The sequence below is a fragment of the Aythya marila genome, assembly GCF_965140915.1.
Source record: "Aythya marila genome assembly, chromosome: 2".
NCBI classification, from domain to species: domain Eukaryota; kingdom Metazoa; phylum Chordata; class Aves; order Anseriformes; family Anatidae; genus Aythya; species Aythya marila.
Genome location: NC_139043.1, coordinates 17115299 through 17125969, shown reverse-complemented (window position 1 = coordinate 17125969; position 10671 = coordinate 17115299).

Sequence of the window (10671 nt, the reverse complement as noted above, 5' to 3'; positions counted from 1 at the left end):
TGTTTTGGGGTGGGAGTGTGAATGGGAGACTGTTTTAAAATTAGAAGCATCAGTAGTCTCCATTTATGGTTTTCTTTTCCTAGAGGAAAAATGAGAGGTATTGGTGGAAAGTATTTGGGACTATAACTTGGCGATATTAATCAGGAAAGAGAGTTTGGCTGTTTCATGAAGAACGCTGTCTCACACTAGATGCTGGTACAAACAAGCAAAAGATATTACACTACACAGTTCTAATTTAAAAAAAAAAAAAAAAAAAAAAAAAAAAGAGAGAGAGAGAGATAATTTAAAATCTTTTTCAGGTATTCAGCTTGCAGTTATCTCTGTGATAGCCCCATTTCACTCTCTAGACAATCACCAATAGTAATTCTGGATAATTCCCTGCATACTTTTCTTGTGAAAGTAAGATTAAAAAAAAAAAATCCAAATCACTTTTCCCCCGTTATATAATGAGAAAGAAGGCCAAGAAAAGACATCACGGTGCTTTCTCTTCTTTGTAGGTCATTTTAAGGCAGAAATTCAAGCACCTTGGAGTAATCATGGGTTTTGAAGAGACTGCTTCTATCATTTATGGTGGTATGGTAATATTATATGGGAAAATGTGAAATTCTGAGAGGAGTAGGGACCAGAGTAAAGCCAAATCGCTACAGGGTTCGAGCAGCAATTGGCTGTAAAGTTAATATGGAGCAAGAGTTGGATGTTGCAAGGTTGAGCATTAATCCAGTGCCTGGTAGAAAAATAATTTATCTGAGTTTCTGCCTCATAGTGGTTGTACTATGCAAGCTATTGAACAAAATAAAATTAAAAAGCAACCCTCTGTGACGTCCATAGATTATATTTCATGATACTGACATCTTCTGTCAATGTGAAGATGAGAAATACGTGCTGTATGGATGGGAATAGCTCCCTTCCAAATCCATTTACAGTAGAAGTTCGAACCGGGGAGGAAATTTGTCTTTTTATCAAAATTATTTTTATTGAGAGAAGCAGAAGTGCGTGTTACATATACATGTCTTCTTGCATAGTGTACATTCTGATACAGTTAATTCAGCCAATTTTCTGGTATTATTCTCAAGATCTGTGCCATGGATATTAGAGTCCTCCATATGGGTACATTTATTCCTCTGATTTTTTCCATTTCTTCTTCTTGTAATAACTGTAGAAAATCAAGCATTTTAGTTGAAATGTAGAGTCATTAAGGTTGTTTTAGAGGATCTGAAGCCCTCTCGCGTTTTGTGTAGTTAGTTATTTTGTTGTAGAAAGAGTTGCATCTAGTTGTATCTTCATTTATTTTTTAGTTCAAGCAGAGATGGAAATTAAAACAATCTATTTTGCAAAACGGTCTATTCTTTTTACATCCAATTTATGCATAAATGAATATTTCATTTTTTTTACAGGAGGTGTGGGTTTCCAGCAAGCCTTCAACTCTGAATGTAAAATTTGGGGATGAAGCAGGCCACTTTTTCAAAATGCAAATACATGCGCTGTGTTTAGACTGGGAAGAACAGCACTGAATATTTTGCATGTAATTTTTCCTGGAATATCAAGCTAGCATCTACTGCTTTGGTATTGAAAACGTTGCTGGTTATGATGCCAGGACTGTTTTATTGAGTGGCTTGAAATCACTTCTGAGTTGGAAGGGGATTCTGTCCCCACTGGAAAATCATACCTGGCAAGACTTTAGTATCCTCTCCCCTTGCCGTTGGTGTCAGTAGATTTCTCAGGAAGAAAGATTTGGTCCATATGGTCAAGCAGCAGACAGTTAAACTTGATGTTACCACACTCTCAAAATATCTAGTACCTGTGACATTGTGAAACGTAGGTTAGTTACATTAATGACATTTTTCTGCTGAGGTTTCAGTGTAAAAGGTGTGTGATTTATTGTGATTTCGGTAAAGTCCTCCACACTGGAAATGAGGATGGTCTTTTTACGATAGGGGTTGGAAGCAGTAAAGCTGAAGGTCTTGATGGAATCTACTGCCCATTAGTAGTCAAGTAAGGAAATACAAGCATATTTAATCATATAAACACATTGCTGTAGTGATTCATTTATAATGGCATTTATTCTCTTGATATTTTGGTTTGGTAGCACCGCTACATCTGAAGCAGTGACATTTAAGTGCTAAAAAAAGTTTGGTGCCATTAAATGAGGAAGCACAGAATCGAATTTGAGGGCTCAAAGCTGCACATTTGTACGCCAGAAGCCCTTTGCATCTCCTACTGGATACGCTGTGCTGCACAGTGAGCGTGGTGTAGAAACTGATGCCAAAGCTAGCTCATGCACTGGAAGCAGGCTAGCCCATTTGTGCGACGCTTTGCCAAAGCTAATTTACTTTGCTAAGAAACAGGGTAAATGAGACAGGAGGCAGCACTAAGCGATGTGGTTAAACTGCTTCCAGTTACCCACGCTGGCTCCTCTCAAACTGCTTTGGCCACCTCTCCGCAGCTCTGTGTTGTGTAGCACAGCTATTCCCTGAGTAAAAGTGATGTGGGAGAAAAGGACTCCTGTAAGGAAGGACAGATGAATTATACCTATCCTTTCTTCTCCCCCAAAGTATCTGTCTTCGGATACATGCAGAATGTACAACTAAGCCTGTCTCCAAATAACTACAGTATAACTGGCATTGCATTTGACCTCAGAAATGCGATTCTCTGAGTAAACACAGCGAATGGAGGCACCACAACTGATTATAATTAAATATAAGTGGCTAAGCACAGATCTGTGGTATAAATAGATGTGTTAGGGCTGACAGTGAAAGTCTGAGTTCAGCTTACATGTGAGCCTTTGCATTACTCATGTAAATCAATGTTCTCACTTACAAGAGAAACCTCATAATTTACCACTACCCATAAAGTATCCTCTCTGTAATCAATGGTGATTCCTATACGGAATTATTGTGCAGAGCAACCTTTCTTCCATCCATATCCTCAGCGTGATTGCTGTATGGTTTGGCAGCGCGACAGAGAAGTATCCAGTGAGCTCAGTAGTTTTCTGCGTGGAAGGACTTCGCTGCCCTAATTTGGTACAAAACTTCCATTCAGCTTAAAGCAAGCAGAACTGCAATTAAATACTCCAAATGGTGGGGGACCAAGTGCAATCTTCAGGGGAAGAAAATGATTTCTATCTCCCTGTATTGAGAATTTACAATGAAGTTCAATCTAATTTTGTTCTATGTGTAAGTAGAATGTGTTACCTGGAAGCGCTGTGTGCTGTCTGCCATGCTGATAAGAGTACAGGATGTTCTGGCTGGTTTTCCTTCTCCACTTAAGCTTATAATGCAATGCCACACTGGTTCTCAGCAGCCACCACACAGCTGCATGTGCAGGACATGAGCCAGAGGCAGGAACAGCCTGTGATGCCAAAAAGTGCATCCAGGGTGCACAGGCTGATGGGGACGCGGTGCAGACCTGGCATTAAAAGATGCTGGAGCGGGAAGTTGAGAGAAACTGAAGCACTGGCACTCAGGAGGCTGACAGGAACAGGACAGCAGATTTTACAGTCAGTCAAGCAGAGGTTTTCTGAATTGCTTTTGTGGATTTGGATCGCCTGAACTCCACTTTCGGTTCCTTACGTGCATCCTGAGCGTGTGGCTCTGCATTCCAAGGAAAATATAGGCTACATCTCAAATAAACAAAATGAAGAAATAAATAACGCTTTTTTCCATTTTAGTATGTGATCTGAAGTTCTAAAAGAAAAAAATTCATGCAGTTTTCTAGTCACCTAAGGAACTGACACCTCTGGATGAACTGAGCACACCTCTTGTAGTTACATAAAACAGACACTTCCAAATGCAATGTTTTATTAAGGTGTGATTAACTAAGGGGGATAGAAGAGTTTTCTGAAAAAATATGGTAAACTAATAAATGGCACATTTATTCTAAAAAATTGTAATTCTCCTTGGCATTTGATTACAGCATGTGAGATCAAGGAGTTACTGACAAAGTATGTTTAAGCTGACAAAGCTATTTATGCTACAAAAACCTGCAGTTACACACTTCCCTGTTCTTATTCTGGCTTTGTATGAAACCTGCTTTTCTTTTTTTTTTGCTTTCCCCTCTTAAGGATAGCTCTGTATATCAATTCCATACATATTTTTTTCATATAATTTGTGATTTTATAAGATAACATCACATCATTATATAAGCCATCATGTTTTGTTTGGAGAATAAACAGACAGGTAACTCTTTACTTCAAAGGGTACTTTCAGATAAGTGTGTTCATGTATCTTTCTCAACTTCTACCAACAGAGCAGCATAGTATTCTTAGTGTTGTCTTTTTGCTGTACAATGTTAAGACTATGGGGAAAAAAAAACCACAGAGGCTACTGAATCCTTGGTGATTGCTTTGCATATAGTCAGTAAAAATGTAATGTACTCACAATATTGTTTTTTTGATGATCTTTAGTGACTGGGCTGTGATATGATATCTCCATTTAAAAGGTTAAAAAAGCATGAGAGATCGTGGACAGACAACATTATTAATCCTCAGATCCGCAGACGTATCTTCAACTCAGCATGGTTCACAAACACCGTGTCTGTATTCAGCTTCAAATTCGCCGTTCTTGTTTTAGGTGCAAGGAAGGAGAAGTTTAGGAAGGACAGGCCCCTACCAGCTGTTCTCCAGCCATATGAATCAAGCTGGTGAAGATTTATCTTTGCAATCTTTGCCTTGGCTTTCCTTGAGCGCCTGGTTGTGATGTGCAGTGCCTGTTTCTCTAGTACCCATGGCAGGGCAGCACTTGCAGCCACGCACAGCTCCTGCTCCTCCCGCCTGCACTTGCAAGTGCTCAGCACTCCTACAAATACCGAGCACCAAGAAAAACACAATTACCAACCACATGTGAGATGTGACTAATATCACACAGGAAATCTGTGGCAAAGGCAGGGATACGATTTGGTTCCCCGGGGCTGCGCTCATGCCTTAATCATGAAAACATCTTCTCCTCTCTAGAGCTGGCTGCCGCAATGCTACGCACGTCCCGAGGGCTGCAGCAAACAAAGTGCTGTTTCCACAAATCTTGCGCTTTTACTACACAGTGATTCATCCTCCAGAGCAGGTCTTTTCAACGTGCTGAATAGCACAGGCAACCTATGGAAAGCGGCTCCCTCTCAAAGAATAGCTCGCGCCTCCCTCTCCCTCACCACTCTCGTAGCCCACCTGAGTCCCCCTCCCTTTCTCTGCCACTTCCACCACCACAAGGGTTTGGTGCACAGGGGGCAGGATCCCTGTGATGATTCCTGCGCCTCATGGGGCCCCGCTGGCAGCAGCAGGACCAGGACTGGGGCTTGCCCAGATGCTCCACAGGGATGGACTGTCCTGCACAGGTGTTTATTGGCTTGAAACAATCTTGGGAATGCCAAGAATAATTCATCCACCACTCAGCTCCTCAAACCAAGCAGGAAGAAGCACAGTGCACAGATCTAAATGGCAGGTAGTGGCAGCAATTAGCAAACAAACGAGCTTTGCTCGCGTGATGAACTTTTCCTGGAATGAACTCAGTTTTGGGTGAAAGCTAATTATGCACAAAGTGTTGTCGAAGGCGTGTAGCCGAGCAACCGCACCACTCCTTTTGTCACTAATCCCTGTCATTTTTAGGAACAAAAGATGCTGCTTCTAACTGTAATAAGTACAAATTTATCTGTTGGAAATGGGATCTGCAGTGTTCTTTCGTTACAATTAGAAGCTATTTAAAAGCAAAACAGGTCTCACCCAACCAAAAGTAGCGCTGCACGCTTACACTAAATACATTCATTTTCACGCTGAAATTACTCTAAAGAGCAAAGAATTGCTCCGTGTGGGAAATCAGCGGAGAAATGCAAGAAAGTCTTCCAAGGAGGTTGGCTGTTGTGCACAACAGGAGCTCCACAAGGCCGTGCCGTGACCAAGAGCACAGCCAGCGCCGCACGATTTATTGGTTATCTGCAGCACGGCGAAACCCCAGCACCTTGTCTGCTGTGTTCCTTCCATCTTAGCACGAGCAGTAGCAGACAGGCAGACAGTTTGGTTTCAGCCTGGGAGCTAGACGAAAGTACCTCTGACATAGCCGTGGACTGTTCCAGTCTGACTTCTAAGAGCTCGGTAGTAAAGTCGTTGGGAATCGAGCACTGAAACGGGAGAAAAGCAAATGGAAAGAGCCCCCGCTGTGTGCGCAGACTGGTGGTGAGAGGGAAAGCGCTCCGGGCTGCTCGTGGAAGCTTGTCGTGTAAGGTCAGGGAGCGACAGATGGCTCTGGCGTGAAGCTGGGGCTCGCACTGAGGCTGAAAAACTGCAAACGGTTTGAAACACGCATTTAACTCAAAATGAATGTGACTAAAACAAATGATACCGATCGTTTATAAATGTAATCTGAAAGCACCGTGGCTCCTGGCTGCCATTCAGATGATGTCTGGCAGCACGCTGTGTATCATCCACAAAGTCTCTTCCAGAATCCCCAGCACCCTGGCTTCAGGGAACGCTCTAAATCTCCCTAAATTCTGATGATTCTGATGTCATTTTCTAAGCTTAAAGTGTTCTTTCGAGTGACATCAATCATGACTCAACCTGGCCTCTCCTGCCACAGATGACAAAAGCTCCTATTTTTAAACTTTCAGACAAATACAGCCTGGATAACTTTTTTTTTGGCCAAACATACGTCAGTTCAAATCTCACTATTCCGAGCATACTCTGTTCTTTTGGGATACTTGTCAGCTGGCCTATTTATATCGGATTTATAAGAAATGAGATTTTTTTTTCTAGAAGTAAAATAACAGGCTTGGAGAACAGAGCTTCCACCTTGCGTTATTAATAGAATTCCTGATAATCTGCGGCTATATTGTCAGAGCACAGAGACTAATTGCACAGAGCCAACAATTCACTCAGCATGGTGGTTAAAATGGATAAATGGATAGAAATGATTTGTATTAGTGCCTGCAGTCTCTTGTAAATGTCAAATAGTTTCTTGACATTCTAAAACCCAGGCTGTGCAGCAAAAGCGGGAGAGTAGCATTTCGTATTAATTTAAAAATGCATAAAACTGATTATCCTCTTCTAGCACTCAGTATTTCACTGCTACATGAAGACCCTAGACGCTGCTGAGAGCTGGCAGGATCGCTGGATGCTTTCAACTCATCATTTCTCTCATTTTTCTTTCAGCAGAGCAGTGAATGTTTTACTTTAGATAAACAAGTAAAAATTTACTTCTTGTATAACAAGGTATTTACAGAGGTTCCCCACGACCAGTTCTCCCACTTGGAGAAAACCGTAAATATTCATAGGCTAGGCTCTATTTTCCATGCCTGGCAGTCTTGCCATTCCTATGAACCAGGTATTCCTCTTGTGTAAATCCCAATGCTGTGCATGTATCTTCACGTATTTCAGTCCTGTCACTTCAGCTTTTTACTGTTCGCTTTAATCAGCCAGCAGGGTTTGAAGAACACCTGGATATATTCTCATCTGCTACTCTTTAAAGCGTTTACAAAATGTTCTAGTATAAAGGATTTATGATATTTCCTTGGTTCACCCCTTTTGTGTACTTACCATACATCTGTTAGGCTCTATTTTTGACTCCGCTGTAGTAAAATGATGCACAGGTGTCACTGAACTGACAAAACTGTTAATATTTTTCCAAAGCAGATCACTTATATTTAGTACAACTGACATGTTTCTCGTTGTTCTCGTTAATACCCACATTTATTCCAAAAGATTTGTGAAATGAAATCATCAAAAAGGCTACCAGCTGTACAAGTCTTCTGAAACCTCTGTCGTCTGAGTCTGCCTTACACATTACAAAAACATGCAGAAAGGCTTAGAGATAGTTTAAAAAAAAAGAAAAAAAAAAAGAAGAAAAAAAAAAAAAAGAATAAGAGCAGGAATGTCCAGGTGGCTTTTTAAATGTGGAACACAATAAAACAGAGTTTGGAAAGTATTGCACAGAAACGTATTAAGGAAAAAAACAAGATATGCAATTTACAGGTTGAAGTACATGGTGCTGTGCCTTTGCCTGAGCAGACAGCAGCCCAGCAGAGCTCGCTTCGTGTGGGTTCACCAACAAGAGCCCGACAGCACCGAGCTGGCACCTCGCAGGTGTGCAGGGCAACACTCGGAAATCTTTTAGGGTTTAAGGTTAATTAATGTTAATTGCTCTGAAACACCATGTTAGAGAATTCAGCACTAATTGCTAGGAGATCGGGATTGCTGCCTCTGTTTTGGGAGTACCTGGGAGGTTACTTGGGAGAGGAGTGATCGGGATCACACCGCAGGTGTACAAGAAATACAGCACGGGATGAACAGCTGAGCAGCAAAGGACATGCCAGCCTATTTAATGAAATCCTACAACTTACAGTATGCAATTTAGGTACAGAATCAATAGATTTATCAGCAATACATATTTGCTGTCATGTGCTTGTCAGGACTTAGATGCATTTGAATTGAAATTCACTCCCAGATTGTAATCTTAGGTATTAACCCAAAGGTAATACCCAAACAGCTTCACGCGTTTGGTTACTCGCACAACCATTAATCATCTCTGCTGCCTGCATCTTATCGCAAAGCCAGACCCTGAGCCCAGAGAAGTCCTCCACTTCTTTCCCAGGTCGGAGCTGCCAACCGCGGTGCGAGCAGTTGTCGAAGGCACAGGGACCACCCATGAAACGAGGCACTAAAGCTCAACACTAAAAGCTAGCAAGACCTGGCAGTACATGACAGGATCTTCTTAGCAAAGACCATTCCCAATTTCCCTGGCACAGAAAGACCAGAGGTAAAACCCTGGTGCTGTTCAAATCAAAATGAAGCTTTCCTCCTAACTTCAATAGCGCCGCCCTTTTATCCGCTGCCATCTCAGCAGTGTCGCGCTTAACTGCAAAAACAATCCCGTGTTTTTAAGTGGTGCAGATGAAAGTCATCTGAGGCTACAGGACGAGTTCCTACTATCGCTTGCTTTGAGGTTGCAGTGGTGTCAGGTATCTGTAGGTATTTCGTCCTTGCCCCGTGCCCGTAACACAGAAAGCAGCAGCCGTAAGATGTGAGCACTGAACCAATCCAGACTTAAGCACTTTCCAATAGCACAAAATGAGGCAATTTACCAGGAAGAGAGGGAGTTGTGTTAGCATGAAAAAACAATGCTAAGTTATCCACAAGATGCTGCGAGAGAAGGAAGACTCATCAGTCCCGAACACTGGAACCAGGAGGACCCCTAAGGATTTTACATGACAGAGGTGAAGCCAAGCCAAGTAACCGCTGCTCTAACTGGGACTGTGCACAGCAGCACAGTTGCCTCCCTGTGCGTAGTGGAACAGGTCGCAGGTTTAGAGAGAATCTGGCCTCGTGTTTTCCACTGAAGGTCTGTGTGACAGGCGAGCTACCGCAGCTGGGAGCAGCCCAGGAGTTGCTGCAGAAAATCTGCCCATGAGTGTCTCATGAGGGGGCTTAAATGTGGCTGCAAGGCCAGTTAGCAGACACGAGGTGTGTAACTGGTCACGTCTGCTGGTGGGAGCAGTTCATCCTGGCCACCAGCAGCCCTCTGGTACAAAGCAGGTGAGCAGGAGATGTGTGCAGACCATCACACTGGGAAGGTGCAGCCTCTGCCCCTGTGGATTTGAGAACAGCCCAGTGGAAGTGCTTCACCTGGCATGGAGGCAAGGTAACTGCTCCCTGCTAAACATCTGGGTGAGGGGCACTGAGACTGCTCCTTCCTGGGGTTAAGAAGGAGTGAACGACACCTTACCACTTAAATCACCTCCCCGTGCTGCTCATCGAGCTGGGGTGTGCGGCAGGCCCGCAGACTTGGCAGCGGTTTGGAGCCCTGCAGAGCCCCGGCTTCTCTCCTGCTCCCGGCCAGCCTCTCCTCTCTGCTCTGTGTTTGCCCTCTTTAAACTTTTGGCCCCTGACACGGGGAAGCATTTGGAGAAGCCTGGCTGGGAGGAAAGGAAACGAGATTAAACAGAATAGGTCACTTGAGAGTGGTTGCAGAAATGTCTTTGTTTGCTTGGTCTGGTAGCTTTGGGAGGTAGGAGCTTCACATTGTTTGTGGTTACATTTCTGTAAAGAATAAAGGCTTTAATTACTTTTTAATTACTCTTGCTTTCAAGAGGGCTGTAGAGAAGCCAGCAGAAGAATTGAGGAATTCACAACCAAATTGCCTGAAAATCAGAAGTGTCAAATAAACTCCTGAAGATTACAAATGAAACAATGAAGCATTTTCCACTTTTACTAAGTTATTTTCCACTCTGATCACAAACAACATTCCAAGTTTCAGACACTGCCTTACCTGGCCATGGCAGGCACGGAGTGGCACCTCCTGCTCCTTGGGGAAGGTTCCCTGCAGCCCCCTGTGCTGCCAGAGCATCTCCCCAGCCCGTGCGGCGGGCGGACAGCATTTTCGGGAGAGGGGGGCACGCATGGAGTTGGATGTTTGAAGGGAAAACAGAACCTGATACCTCAGTTCCCACAGGATGCCACCGCAGCGACTATTTTCTGTAAAACAAAACCAGCGGAGCGGTGTTTTACACCACAGCATCACATAAAAGGCAGGAGAGTTGGCCCGGTGATACTCCTACACAGACAGATCCCTGCCTCTCCTGACAGGTTCACGTTTCTTTATCTGGCAAGCATAAAATTATAGTCTATGTACAAAGCAGCCTTTTTATTTAGAGAACAATTAAGCTAATCCCGGCAAGATTTCATGTTGAACTAGGTTT